This window comes from Nerophis ophidion, linkage group LG19 (genome assembly GCF_033978795.1).
Source record: "Nerophis ophidion isolate RoL-2023_Sa linkage group LG19, RoL_Noph_v1.0, whole genome shotgun sequence".
In the NCBI taxonomy this organism is placed as follows: Eukaryota; Metazoa; Chordata; class Actinopteri; order Syngnathiformes; family Syngnathidae; genus Nerophis; species Nerophis ophidion.
In genome coordinates, this window is record NC_084629.1 from 35,259,053 (window position 1) to 35,275,239 (window position 16,187).

The window sequence follows — 16,187 nt, forward strand, 5'->3', positions numbered from 1 at the left end:
TCCATCTTCTTCCGCTTGTCCAATGTCGGGTCGCAGGGGCAGCAGCTTAAACAGGGAAGCCCATACTTCCCTCTCCTCAGCCACTTGGTCCAGCTCTTCCTGGGGGATCCCGTGGCGTTCCCAGGCCAGCCGGGAGACATAATCTTACCAACGTGTCCTGGGTCGTCCTCATGGCCTACTGCCGGCCAGACGTGCCCTAAACACCTCCCTAGGGAGGCGTTCGGGTGCAATTCTGACCAGATGCCCAAACCACCTCATCTAGCTTCTCTCCATGTGGAGGAGCAGTGGCTTTACTTTGAGCTCCTCCGGATGACAGATCTTCTCACCCTGTCTCTATGGGAGAGCCCCGTCACCCGGCGGAGGAAACTCATTTTGGCCGCTTTTACCCGTGATCTTGTCGTTTCGGTCATGACCCAAAGCTCATGACCATAGGTGAGGATGGGAATGTGGATCGACCGGTAAATTGGGAGTTTTGTATTCCAGCTCAGCTCCTTCTTCACCACGACGGATTCAATCAATCAATCAATCAATGTTTATTTATATAGCCCCAAATCACAAATGTCTCAAAGGACTGCACAAATCATTACGACTACAACATCCTCGGAAGAACCCACAAAAGGGCAAGGAAAACTCACACCCAGTGGGCAGGGAGAATTCACATTCAGTGGGACGCCAGCGACAATGCTGACTATGAGAAACCTTGGAGAGGACCTCAGATGTGGGCAACCCCCCCCCTCTAGGGGACCGAAAGCAATGGATGTCGAGCGGGTCTAACATGATACTGTGAAAGTTCAATCCATAGTGGCTCCAAGACAGCAGTGAGAGTCCCGTCCACAGCAAACCATCTCAAGCGGCTCAGCAGCGTAGAGATGTCCCCAACCGATACAGGCGAGCGGTCCATCCTGGGTCCCGACGAGCGGTCCATCCTGGGTCTCGACTCTGGACAGTCAGTACTTCATCCATGGTCATCGGACCGGACCCCCTCCACAAGGGAGGGGGGGACATAGGAGAAAGAAAAGAAGCGGCAGATCAACTGGTCTAAAAAGGAGGTCTATTTAAAGGCTAGAGTATACAGATGAGTTTTAAGATGAGACTTAAATGCTTCTACTGAGGTAGCATCTCGAACTGTTACCGGGAGGGCATTCCAGAGTACTGGAGCCCGAACGGAAAACGCTCTATAGCCCGCAGACTTTTTTTGAGCTCTAGGAATCACTAATAAGCCGGAGTCTTTTGAACGCAGATTTCTTGCCGGGACATACGGTACAATACAATCGGCAAGATAGGATGGAGCTAGACCGTGTAGTATTTTATACGTAAGTAGTAAAACCTTAAAGTCACATCTTAAGTGCACAGGAAGCCAGTGCAGGTGAGCCAGTACAGGCGTAATATGATCAAACTTTCTTGTTCTTGTCAAAAGTCTAGCAGCCGCATTTTGTACCAACTGTAATCTTTTAATGCTAGACATGGGGAGACCCGAAAATAATACGTTACAGTAATCGAGACGAGACGTAACAAACGCATGGATAATGATCTCGGCGTCTTTAGTGGACAAAATGGAGCGAATTTTAGCGATATTACGGAGATGAAAGAAGGCCGTTTTAGTAACGCTTTTAATGTGTGACTCAAAGGAGAGAGTTGGGTCGAAGATAATACCCAGATTTTTTACAGAGTCACCTTGTTTTATTATTTGGTTGTCAAATGTTAAAGTTGTATTATTAAATAGAGGTCGGTGTCTAGCAGGACCGATAATCAGCATTTCCGTTTTTTTGGCATTAAGTTGCAAAAAGTTAGCGGACATCCATTGTTTAATTTCATTAAGACACGCTTCCAACTGACTACAGTCCGGCGTGTTGGTCAGCTTTAGGGGCATGTAAAGTTGGGTGTCATCAGCATAACAGTGAAAGCTAATACCGATTGATACAAAGTCCGCATTACTGAAGACGCTGCATCGATCCATCGTCGATCTCACGATCCACTCTTCCCTCACTCGTGAACAAGACTTCAAGGTACTTGAACTCTTCTACTTGGAGCAAGATCTCTTCCCCAACCGCAAGATGGCACTCCACCCTTTTCCGGGCGAGACCCATGGAGGGGCTGATTCTCATAATTACCTCTCAAAATACCAAAATTTATGACCATAAACTGAGCATTGAAACACTTCAACAGTGTATGAAACGGGTTATATTCCGGCGCATTTAAAAATCAAACCAGCATCAGCAATTAAAACATATCTTATGTGGTACTGTCAAAATTACAATAATTGTGAAAAAAAAACATATTAAACTTGACAAAATAGAGAAATATAATATTTGAACTCACAATTTGTATCACTCACCCGACACCATACACACCAGTGGTACCTCTCGAAGTCGGTTGATTCGAGTGGAAGTGGCAGACATTTCCCCATTTCATCCCTGGGACAGATCAGGTAGCTTCATGGGCTGGCGGAGCTCGCCTCACAAGATGTAGTTTCTCTTGAAATATCCTTCTTGAAAATGGCCTTGCAAATATATATCTGCCACCTGATCAACACTTTGCTCTCCTTCTTTGTGGGGCAACACTTCCTGCTTTCGTAAAGTGAAACTTCTGATTGGATACCAACTTGGGAGTTGCAAGTGAGTATCCAATCACAGGACGCGTAAATGTCCCGTTCACCGTGAGGCCACCTAGAAGGCCTTACTGACAAAAACTGGTGATATGATTGGCTGTCGCAATTATCTATCAACTGTATGTGTCCGGTCACTTACAGTGCGCATATGGTTGATTCTGAAGAACCCGGGAAGATTTGGTACAGCATGGCAACATAAGTATGTATATATTTTTAAATATGATCATAATTTCCGGTTATGTTAGGCGAGCAGAGAAGTTCTTGTTGGCCTTGATGGCACACCACTGCTTGTGTGTAGTGCGGCCACCTCCCGGTCTCTTGTATGTAGTGCTTCCACATGCTGGTCTCTAGTATGTAGTGCTGCCACCTGCGGAAGAACTGGTCCAAACGCAACAATTGGGGGCTCGTCCGGGATGACACGCTGAAAATTAGACTGCTCTTGCAAACTTACGGACAGGCTCACTTGGCCAACATGTAAGGTAAGCAGAGCCTCTTTCTAAAATCTGCATTAGGAGTCTGTCCTGAAGTTTTTAAGGCAAACACTGTTATATACCACAGAGACAGAGTGCTGATTTTGATAGATTGGTTGCATTATTGCCTTGTCCGCCATTACATAAAAGTTGTAAATAAGTGGTCAACTCATGGCATTGTGTCAAGATTACCGTGAAGGGTTGCTTCACTGACGAGTGGGCAAATAGTCGGGTGTGACTCACCCTGGGGAATTGGTCACCCCTAAAAGAGTAACGGGACGGATACCCGTTGTGTGGATAGTAAATACTCCCCGGTTGTGAGGTCCAAGTGACATTAACATGTGCACGGAAATTAAGGATGGGTTGGAAGCCATTTGTGAAAGTACAATAAAATATTCCCCGGTTGCAAGATCCATGTGACACTAACGTGTGCACGAAAATTACGGACTGTAAGGGTGGAGGCCCTTATATACCACATGACAAACTCCGAGGTTGGAGGCCATTTGTAAAAAGTACAAAGAAGTCCCCGGTTGAGAGATCCTGGCGGCACTCAGGTGTGCGCTAAAATTAAGGAAAAAGACACAATGGCAAAGGAGTGTGAGAGACAGGAATGTGATGGCGGCTGGGAAAACGTGATCAATCGTTACTGTTTAATGATCAATTGAACGTACTGTTGTCGACAATAAAATTAACAAGAAGAAAAAAAAAGAGAGAAAATAAAAAGAGAACGTTTCTTGATAGGGGTAAGAGGGAGTTTACAACACTCTTAAAGTAGTGAACTCAAACATTTGGTAAATGAAGAAAAGTGACAGGTGAAGGTGGTCGTGGATGGTGTTCGTGTGTCAGCGTATGCTGTTGATGGTTCGCTGCATTGGTTTGTTTGTTTGGTTGGTTGTTAGCTCCTAAAACTGAAATACATTTGTGTTTTATAGTTGTTTTTATAATACTTAGTTCAAAAATTGTATGAGTGAATGATCCATCCATTTAGTTATCTTCCTCCGCTTATCGGATGTCGGATCGCGGGGGCAGCAACCGAAGCCGGGAGGCCCAGCGACTTCACTTACACAGGGCCATCTTGTGAAGGTCAGAGTGAATGATAAATGTTGTTTGCAGTTACTAAGGATTGATATGATACAGCTGCGCTTCTGGGTGAGACATGAGATAAGAGCTGTCTTAAAAAAACAAGGACGTCTGAAGAAAGAAAAAAAAAAAATACAGACAAAGGTCGACAGACTCTGCGGTAAACAAATTCTAAATCAGAGGACATACCGAGCTATGATAGCTTAAGTAAATAGACAACAAGCGAACCACCAAGAATAATTGAAATAAATGCGTGCTCTTATTTTGTAGAATATCACACAACAGGAAGTCAGAATGCACAACTAACTAACTGATAGACACAAAGGATAGTGTCATTAATTTATAGATAATCCAAAGCTTGTGCAGTTCAAAGGATTCATTGGTAATCTTTAGTTAATTTAAAAAGCTACTTAAATATACATAAAGTAGTGCGTATGAATCGTTTAAATAGGGGTATTGATTGACATTCAATGGGACAATTAATGTTGAGGTTTTAAAACATTAATTTACAAATTCTGAAGCAAAAATGTCAAAAGACCCGAAAGGTCAAAAATCAGATAAAGTATATTCAACAGTGAGTGACTTCAACAGTGAAGAAAAGAATCCGCAACAGATGTGAGACCAGACGGATGGACTCGGATGGTGGACAACGCGGTGCTTCAAGGTCAGTCCGGGGTGGAAACTGTTTCGCCTGTGACCAACCTGGTCACTGGGTTCAAGACTGTCCCAACATTTAAATGGGTTGTACTTGTATAGCGCTTTTCTACCTTCAAGGTACTCAAAGCGCTTTGACACTACTTCCACATTTACCCATTCACACACTGATGGAGGGAGCTGCCATGCAAGGCGCCAACCAGCACCCATCAGGAGCAAGGGTGAAGTGTCTTGCTCAGGACACAACGGACGTGACGAGGTTGGTACTAGGTGGGATTTGAACCCGGGACCCTCGGGTTGCGCACGGCCACTCTTCCACTGCGCCACGCCGTCCCTTTTTTTCCGAACGGGAAAGGTCCCGTCAGGCAGAGGGCGCCCACAGCAGAAGCCCCAGCGGGAAATGCAGACAGGCCCCATGCTGGACATAAGTGTCAATGGACAATGTTATCAGTTCGTGATTGACACTGGTGCCACCCAATCATCTCTGAATGCAGAGGTACCAAAGAAACTGTGTTTTTCCCTTTTGAAGGTCGAAGGCTTCGCTGAGGTCACAAGAATGTTACCTGTAACCAAACCGCTCCCGGTTCAAATTGCTGGAGACACCCTGAAGCATCCCTTCGAGGTCGACCTGAACACACCGTGCCTGCTTGGTAATGACCTGCTTTACAAACTGTACCCTGACATTCAATATCGCACAGAGGAGACCTTCCTGGTGTTACCTGACGGTATGGCCACCAAGCTGCGGCACCACTACCAAGGCACCTCCATGAGCATGAGCTCATACCACAGCCTGGAGCACCAAACATGCCTGGCGCCTGCTGAGTACCTCAACTCCTGCTGCAACTGTTCTATCAGTGAAAACCCTGGCTGACTGAGCTGTTGCCGTGTGCACCACCACCCGACTTGCCATTTGTTATGATCACAAGAAGACGACATATCAGGAGGCCTTTGACTCCTTTTTATATATATATACATATATGTTGGAACTCAAGGTGTGGCTACTTACGTTGACATATATTTTCAACAACTAGCCTTGTATAAGATAGACACCAATGCTGTCCCACATTGTTCCCTTGCTCTCTGTCCCGCCTACGGAAACTAAAGACTTGGGTCCAATGATGAAACCACACAAATACCACATTATTAATTGTTTCAGTTGTCTGTTAAACTAATAGCTATGGGCTGCACTTTGGACACTGCGGCTGTAGGCTACAAGGAGCTAGCAGCTACACAACAGCTGAGCTAAAACTACACATGACATTTAAGCATATCAAATAATTATAGTTGCTTATTACATGCACAAAGTAGTCAAGACAGAAGTCTAATAGAAAGTATTCGGTAACAAACGGGTCCGCATCATTCAACTTTCTGTAACATGAGCTTGACTTAACGAATTAAAGCGGCCACCAGGTGTGGTAGAATGTCAAATTACTATTGCAAAAGCATCTGCCATAAGGTTGGTGTTTTTCTATTTTGTCGCCTTCGCCAGGTTGAATAATTTACTTGACTATCAGCTAAAATTTTTCTTAGATGTTTCTGAAAGTAAAAGTATTACAAACACCTTTGATGTCCCTTCTTCAGAAACAGAAGGGGGAGGAGTTGAGAGTGGAGTCAGACTCCTTACAACAAAATCGACAATCATCCGACTGACAATTTCCATAGTTTTAACATCTTTCAGTTAAAAACATAAAGACAAATTTAGAAGTAGTAATAAAATCATTGACTAAAAAATGATTTGTTATTTAGAGTCCTGACATTCAACAGACCCATCCTGATGATGTTATTGACAGGCTTCGATGTTGGCTTTGATTAGGAGAAGATAGGAATGAGATTGTTTTGGTTAGCAGGGTGGCTAAGTTTCCCAATTGTTACTATCTTGGTTGTCACGACAGGAATCTAGAAGGGGCCCTGATTAGATGTAGGCATGACTGTTGTCAGTAAGGGGGGAGTGGAGTAGTTTTAAAAATGATTTTCATTGGGTAAAAAGTTGTAAATAAATTTAATTTGAAAATAACGATGTTGCACATCGATAGTGGTTTAGTAGATAAATCTGAAATATGGAGGAGGTGAGGTCAAATCTGTGTAAAGGTTGTGATTTCATTGATATGATCAATCAGGTAAAAGGGAAAAGGTACTTGCTGACTTGCGTTGACAATTACAGTGGTTGGCCGGAAGCAACCACAACCTAAAAAGAGGATGCAAAATCAGTAATAAAAAGGCTTGTTAATGACCTAATAACCCGACATTGTTACCCCCAAAAAATTAAGTCGGATAACGGCACCCATTTTTAAAAATGCTCAGTTAGCCTTGGTTGAAAAGGTCCTCGGACTAAAACGCAGGTTCGGTTGAGCGTACCATCCTCTTTTTAGGTAAGGTCGAGAGAATGAACAGTCATTAAAACAAATTGGCTAAAATCTGTGCACAGACCAAATTGAAGTGGGTTGACGCGTTACCATTGGCTTTAATGACCACTCGAATGTCCATGAACAAAACTGGTCTTTCACTCTATGAACTGCACACAGATCAGCCCTTCCCAGGTCCAGCCGCCCCCTGGAAAGAGGGATCAGCGTAAAACCAAACTGATAAGTTGAGCAAATTCAAAATTATGTGCCAGTTCCTCTGTGCAGATTCGAGGATGACAGCCCGCCACTCCAATTTCCCTTCCGCCCGTCGAGAGGGTCAGGGTCAAGGTCATTAAGCACAAGTGGACGGAGCCCAGGTGGACCGGTCCCTTTGACTGGCTGGTAAAGGGGACACCTGGTACCACCTCTCCCTTTGCACTCCTGCTGAAGGACCTGATAGATCTCCAGCAGATGTCACTGCCGACATCGCCACATCACCTGCCCCTCTCGACCCTCTTCCAAGCGCCTTTTGAGCCTTAGGCATCTGCAGAAGACTCACGTTTAGACACAGAAGGGGAAGTCATGCTGGTAACCTCTCCCCCCAGGTCATAGAAGAGCGAGGCTTGAGTAATTTACACACATAGTCTAACAGCCCAGAAGAAGATGTAGAGAGAGAAAGATCTCCCCACGTTGAGCTGCCGCCTACCGTCGTGTAGATCTGCCAGACCTGCTCAACTGCTGTTTCATATATCCAAAGCTATCATTACTTGAGCTCAACCTATATACTCGATGTTATGTTTTCAGCATAACTATTGGTGTCACTACAATAAGTGAAACGTTTGATGTTTATCCCCGTTTAGTTACCTGAATTACTCTGATTTTGATAGACGAAAGGCAGGATGTTACACCCAGCAGTATTCCCTGACAGATTGGTACTTAGGCTTGTTCTAAAGTCCTTGTGCCTCAGTCCTTCCTTCCTGACGACAGTGACTGACAAGTGTCTTAAAACATAGGGGGGACTTGAAATACACTGGATCAAGGGGGACAGCAAGACTTATTTTTTTTTATCTGTGCAGTGTGATTGATTGCGGGGGACATAAAAGCTATTACTGTGGTAGGAACCTCTTTTTTTGATACGACGCAACCCAGAGCTATTGGTGTCGGAAGCAGAATACATACTCTAGTGCAGGGGTGCCCATTACGTCGATCGCGAGCTACCAGTCGACCGCGAGGGGTGTGTCAGTCGATCTCCAGCCAGGCTTTAAAAAAAAATAGACCTAAAAATTAGTGATCATCAATCTTCACCAAGACGTCACTTAAATGACATTCACGGTACCGGAGGGTCTTGTGAGATGACGCTGGCTGCTGCAAGATCATTATTATTAAAAATGACCGAGAGGAAGGCGAGAAACACTTTTTATTTCAACAGACTCTCGCGCCGTACCTTCGTCAAAACTCTAAAGGCCGACTGCACATTTCCTATCTTCACAATAAAAGCCCTGCTTCATGCTGCCTGCGCTAACTAAATACAGAGTCTCGGAAAACTGGCGTGCACAAGCGATCCCTCAGAAAGCGCAGGCAGCATGAAGCAGGGATTTTATTCTGAAGATAGGAAATGTGCAGTCGGCCTTTAGAGTTTTGACGGAAGGGACGGCGCGAAAGTCTGTTGAAATAAAAAGTGTTTCTCGCCTTCCTCTCTGTCATTTTTTCATTATAATGAACTGGCAGCAGCCAGCGTCATCTCACAAGACCCTCGGGTGCCGTGAATGTCAATCAAGCAAGCTACGGAATTTGCCGCCAATGTTTTTCTTGTAAAGTGTATGGAAGCTGGATGAATTAGATGCCAAAAAACAACCACTTTCATGTGGTATTGTACAGAAAGGACAACTTTTTTCTCCTCCATTTGAAAATGTGGGCGTTATCATCATTACTGTCTGATTCCAATCAATGCAAGTCATCAGAATCAGGTAATACACCAATTTATATTCTTGTCTTCGTGAAAGAAAAACATCTATATCTGTTACACATGCTTGTATTATCATTAAACACATTTAACGTGTTTACTAAAATGTCTCTTTCATCCATCCATCCTTCCATCCATCATCTTCCGCTTATCCGAGGTCGGGTCGCGGGGGCAGCAGCCTAAGCAGGGAAGCCCAGACTTCCCTATCTCCAGCCACTTCGTCTAGCTCTTCCCGGGGGATCCCGAGGCGTTCCCAGGCCAGCCGGGAGACATAGTCTTTCCAACGTGTCCTGGGTCTTCCCCGTGGCCTCCTACCAGCTGGACGTGCCCTAAACACATCCCTAGGGAGGCGTTCGGGTGGCATCCTGACCAGATGCCCGAACCACCTCATCTGGCTCCTCTCGATGTGGAGGAGCAGCGGCTTTACGTTGAGCTCCTCCCGGATGGCAGAGCTTCTCACCCTATCTCTAAGGGAGAGCCCCGCCACCCGGCGGAGGAAACCCATTTCGGCCGCTTGTACCCGTGATCTTATCCTTTCGGTCATGACCCAAAGCTCATGACCATAGGTGAGGATGGGAACGTAGATCGACCGGTAAATTGAGAGCTTTGCCTTCCGGCTCAGCTCCTTCTTCACCACAACGGATCGATACAACGTCCGCATTACTGAAGACGCCGCACCGATCCACCTGTCGATCTCACGATCCACTCTTCCCCCACTCGTGAACAAGACTCCTAGGTACTTGAACTCCTCCACTTGGGGCAGGGTCTCCTCCCCAACCCGGAGATGGCACTCCACCCTTTTCCGGGCGAGAACCATGGACTCGGACTTGGAGGTGCTGATTCTCATTCCGGTCGCTTCACACTCGGCTGCAAACCGATCCAGTGAGAGCTGAAGATCCCGGCCAGATGAAGCCATCAGGACTACATCATCTGCAAAAAGCAGAGACCTAATCCCGTGGCCACCAAACCGGAACCCCTCAACGCCTTGACTGCGCCTAGAAATTCTGTCCATAAAAGTTATGAACAGAATCGGTGACAAAGGACAGCCTTGGCGGAGTCCAACCTTCACTGGAAACGTGTCCGACTTACTGCCAGCAATGCGGACCAAGCTCTGACACTGATCATACAGGGAGCGGACTGCCACAAAAAGACATTCCGATACCCCATACTCTCTGAGCACTCCCCACAGGACTTCCCGAGGGACACGGTCGAATGCCTTCTCCAAGTCCACAAAGCACATGTAGACTGGTTGGGCAAACTCCCATGCACCCTCAAGAACCCTGCCGAGAGTATAGAGCTGGTCCACAGTTCCACGACCAGGACGAAAACCACACTGTTCCTCCTGAATCCGAGGTTCGACTACCCGGCGAAGCCTCCTCTCCAGTACACCTGAATAAACCTTACCGGTAAGGCTGAGGAGTGTGATCCCACGATAGTTGGAACACACCCTCCGGTCCCCCTTCTTAAAGAGAGGGACCACCACCCCGGTCTGCCAATCCAGAGGTACCGCCCCCGATGTCCACGCGATGCTGCAGAGTCTTGTCAACCAAGACAGCCCCACAGCATCCAGAGCCTTAAGGAACTCCGGGCGGATCTCATCCACCCCCGGGGCCTTGCCGCCGAGGAGCTTTTTAACTACCTCAGCGACCTCAGCCCCAGAAATAGGAGAGTCCACTACAGATTTCCCAGGCACCGCTTCCTCAAAGAAAGACGTGTTGGTGGGATTGAGGAGGTCTTCGAAGTATTCCCTCCACCGATCCACAACATCCGCAGTCGAAGTCAGCAGAACACCATCCGCACCATACACGGTGTTGATAGTGCACTGCTTCCCCTTCCTGAGGCGCCGTATGGTGGTCCAGAATCGCTTCGAAGCCGTCCGGAAGTCGTTTTCCATGGCTTCCCCGAACTCTTCCCATGTCCGAGTTTTTGCTTCCGCGACCGCTAAAGCTGCACACCGCTTGGCCCGTCGGTACCCGTCCACTGCCTCCGGAGTCCTATGAGCCAAAAGAACCCGATAGGACTCCTTCTTCAGCTTGACGGCATCCCTCACTGCTGGTGTCCACCAACGGGTTCTGGGATTACCGCCACGACAGGCACCAACAACCTTGCGGCCACAGCTCCAATCAGCCGCCTCGACAATAGAGGTTCGGAACATGGTCCACTCGGACTCAATGTCCCGCACCTCCCTCGTGACATGTTCAAAGTTCTCCCGGAGGTGTGAATTGAAACTCTCTCTGACAGGAGACTCTGCCAGACGTTCCCAGCAGACCCTCACAATGCGCTTGGGCCTGCCAGGTCTGTCCGGCATCCTCCCCCACCATCGCAGCCAACTCACCACTAGGTGGTGATCGGTAGAAAGCTCCGCCCCTCTCTTCACCCGAGTGTCCAAAACATAAGGCCGCAAATCCGATGACACAACTACAAAGTCGATCATGGAACTGCGGCCTAGGGTGTCCTGGTGCCAAGTGCACATATGGACACCCTTATGTTTGAACATGGTGTTTGTTATCGACAAACTGTGACGAGCACAAAAGTCCAATAACAAAACACCACTCGGGTTTAGATCCGGGCGACCATTCTTCCCAATCACGCCTCTCCAGGTTTCACTGTCGTTGCCAACATGAGCGTTGAAGTCTCCCAGTAGGACAAGGGAATCACCCGGAGGAGCACTTTCCAGTACTCCCTCGAGTGTACCCAAAAAGGGTGGGTATTCTGAACTGCTGTTTGGTGCGTAAGCACAAACAACAGTCAGGACCCGTCCCCCCACCCGAAGGCGAAGGGAAGCTACCCTCTCGTCCACTGGGTTGAACTCAAACGTACAGGCTTTGAGCCGGGGGGCAACCAGAATTGCCACCCCAGCCCGTCGCCTCTCACTGCCGGCAACGCCAGAGTGGAAGAGGGTCCAGTCCCTCTCGAGAGAACTGGTTCCAGAGCCCTTGCTGTGCGTCGAGGTGAGTCCGACTATATCCAGCCGGAACTTCTCTACCTCGCGCACTAGCTCAGGCTCCTTCCCCCCCAGTGAGGTGACGTTCCACGTCCCAAGAGCTAGCTTCTGTAGCCGAGGATCGGACCGCCAAGTGCCCTGCCTTCGGCTGCCGCCCAGCTCACAATGCACCCGACCTCTATGGCCCCTCCTATGAGTGGTGAGCCCATTGGAGGGATGACCCACGTTGCCTCTTCGGGCTGTGCCCGGCCGGGCCCCATGGGAACAGGCCCGACCACCAGGCGCTCGCCATCGTGCCCCAACTCCGGGCCTGGCTCCAGAGCGGGGCCCCGGTGACCCACGTCCGGGCGAGGGAAATCTGGGTTCATTTCGTTGTAATTCCATAGAAGTCTTTGAGCTGCTCTTTGTCTGATCACTCACCTGGGACCTGTTTGTCTTGGGAGACCCTACCAGGGGGCATGAACACCCCCAGACAACATAGCTCCTAGGATCATTGGGACACGCAAACTCCTCTACCACGGTAAGGTAGCAGCTCAGAGAGGAGTCTTTCATAAATAAATAAATATAAATGATATATATAAATGAGGTAGATCCCCTCGAGTTGGTCAATTGAAAAGTAGCTTGCCTGCAGAAAAAGTGTGGGCACCCCTGCTCTAGTGGGTGGTGCCCCTGGGGGGAGCAGGTAACACACTACACAGGGCATTGGAATCCCACTGGCCCCTAATATTACATCAAAACTACTCGGGAAGGGATGACCTTCCAGAGGAACTTTGATCGTTCCCAGAACCCCATCCCCCTTACAAATGCCAACGTGGGTGTCATGCCCAATTGGCCCAGTCCGTTTTATGTTGTGTTAGGGGTTGACCAGACTGGTACAGAATCTAAAGGGATTATCAAAATTAAAATACTCGAGAGGGCGCCAAAGTATGGGTGATTGTGTTGCTTGTTCCGCTGGATGTCCTTTTCCCCACACTTACCCCCCTTTTAAGTTGACTGACACAATTGGCTCAAACTGTCTTATCTCCTTGTTTTCTGAACCCACGCCGCCAGGGTGTGATTTATTGGCTAATGTGTACCCTCCTGTTGACAATTTCACCCGACTACTTTCCTTTTGTGGCTCAAAAGATGAATTACATGTGTTTTCAATTGACAGGACCCTCTTCGTCCCCCAACAAATTGGGTGACATTAACCCTTCATGGTGCACCACACTGATAGATGGCTCCAAAATAGGCCCTTGGGCACGGGCTGACATATTCTGGTATTGTGGGGAACACAGATTGTACATTAGAATCCCGACGTCAGCCGTTGGGCTTTGTGCTATGGTTAGACTGGTGACCCCACTCACCCTAGTGGGTACCAAATAAACACCCCTTGGAACTCCTGTTTCAGCAGCCTCTTTAACTTCTCGCCAAAGTCGTCATGTTTTATCTAGGAGGAGTGTAAGGGGCTCCTTTGATTTGAGGAGAAACCCTGGTGGTGTTTACTTGATGTAATAGGGCAACCAAGAGGGGTCCCAAGACAATATTAATTGTGGTGTGAATCCTGTGCAGGTTTCGAGAACTTTCCTAACATCCTAACAGAGGGAGAGAGGAGGCGCAACTTCCATTTTAGAATTAGATCAATTTGGACCATGCGATTGAACTGTTGTATCTAGATTGATCCCCCAAAGCGCTTTGGATTAAAGTATCAAAATGAGCAACCTCTGCCTCTGATTGATTTAAAACCAGCTTATGTGTCATCAAAAGAACCGGCGGAAGAACTGGTCCAAACGCAACAATTGGGGGCTCGTCCGGGATGACAAGCTGAAAATTAGACTGCTCTTGCAAACTTACGGACGGACTCACTTGGCGAACATATAAGGTAAGCAGAGCCTTTTTATAAAAGCTGCATTAGGAGTTTGTCCTGAAATTTGTAAGTCAAACACTGTTTTACACCACAGAGACAGAGTGCTGATTTTGATAGATTGGTTGCATTATTGCCTTGTCCGCCCTGATCAGACTTCCGGTCTGATGAGGTAGAAGGACAGACGTACGAGAGTCAAACTTTTCATTTACTCTTTAAATCTAACTACTTTAAGTTTTTTTTTCCTGGCTGACGCACCCTTTTTTTTGTGTGAAATACTGTGGTTATTGCGATGCAATGAGCAACTTGAAGACAAAATCCACAACAACAACAACTTGAGCAGCAAGTGTCTCAGCTAAGCTAGCTAACATGGCGGCCGCAGCAGCAGCTTCAGGGTCGGAAGACAAGAGAGCCGAACTCGAGGGTCAATCTGACCCAGTCACCAAGAACGACATAGAGGCTCTCCTCAATAAACAGCGCGATTGTTTCAAGGCCGATATGACTTTTCTGATTCAACAGTTGACTGAGTCCCTGAAGCTGTCAGTCGATTCATTAGGACAACAGGTGACGTCATTTAACAGCCGTCTGACTAAAACTGAAGTCACAGTTGGTGAAAACATTGGAAAAACTCACCGAGATGGAAGCCGCTGTGAAGTCTCTGCTGTCTCAAACTACGGTGCTCCTGGAACGAGTGGACGACCTCGAGAACCGGTCCCGCCGCTCTAATTTGAGAATTATCAACATCCCAGAGGGAAGCGAGAAAGAACAGGATCCGACCAAATTTGCGTCTGACTTGCTGATGGTGGTAACGGGTCCTGATGTTTTCAGCAGCCCACCGGAGATAGAGAGAGCTCACCGCTCCCTCGGTCCCAGACCACTGGATGCTGGCGCCGGAAAACCGCGGACCTTCATCGTTAAATTCCTCCTTTTCCAGGAGAAAGAAAAAGTGCTCAGACGGGCCAGACAACATAAACTGTATTACCGCGGCACCGAGCTGAGAGTTTACCCGGACATCAGCCCTGCTTTGGCCAAGAAACGAGCTGCTTTCAACCCCGCCAAAAATGCGGTCTACCTGAAAGGAATAAAGTTCCGCTTGCTGCATCCCGCCCAGCTCCAGGTCAGGAATGAAAACTTGTACTTTGATTCTCCACAAAAAGCCCAACACTTCTACGACGAGCGCATCGCTTCCACAGGTTAGTGGAAGATGACTTTGTAAGGAAGGTGTTTCAGGCCAAAAGCACGTTGAAGAGGACATTAGCGGGTGCGTCAGAAAAAACAATGGACATTGTTTATCCATCCTTGCAGGCAACTAATCATCCTGTTGTGCAACTTTTTTGAGGTATGGTTACATCTGTCGGCCAATTTTTGCACTGCAACTTTTTTTTCTTTTATTTATTTATTTTTTTTCTTTTTCTTCTTCCTTAAAAGTTATGACTAACTTAAATATTATAAATTGAAATTTTTATTTCTCTATCTTATCTAATTTTTTCAATTTGAAACAAACACTTACCAGGGGCTACTTGTTGTTATTATTATTATTATTATCATAATCATTTATTTATTTATTTGTTTATATAAAATTATTTTATTTTATTTTATTTTTCTCCCATTATTATTTTCTATATATAATTTTGCTGCCAATATAGTGCTTGTTCCTATTTAAGTGACACCTAGTGTACATTATAGACACATCTGCAGATACAGGAGCCCTATCTGCTCGGTGATATTAGTGCACAGATTGTTATACGAAAGTAACAGAGTTTATGAAGTCCCGCTGCTAGTTCTAGCTCTTAGGACAAGCTTAGGGTGGTTTAGGAGTGTTTATCTGTTTTCTGTTTCTATGGGTTAAGTTTTGGGGGTTTTGTGTGTTAGGTCCCACAAACTTGTTTTTTTCTTTTAGTCCTGTCTGTATGTTAATTCCACTTCCTTCTACAAGGCATTGTGTCATCTCACCCTATTTTTTACAAATGTGATTATGTCTAATACAAACAAAAAAGGGTTATCTTGCTTGAGATTTGTTTCTTGGAACGTTTGTTACGTCTCGTCTCGATTACTGTAACGTGTTATTTTCGGGTCTCCCCATGTCTAGCATTAAAAGATTACAGTTGGTACAAAATGCGGCTGCTGGACTTTTGACAAGAACAAGAAAGTTTGATCATATTACTCCTGTACTGGCTCACCTGCACTGGCTTCCTGTGCACTTAAGATGTGACTTTAAGGTTTTACTACTTACGTATAAAATACTACACAGTCTAGCTCCATCCTATCTTGCCGATTGTATTG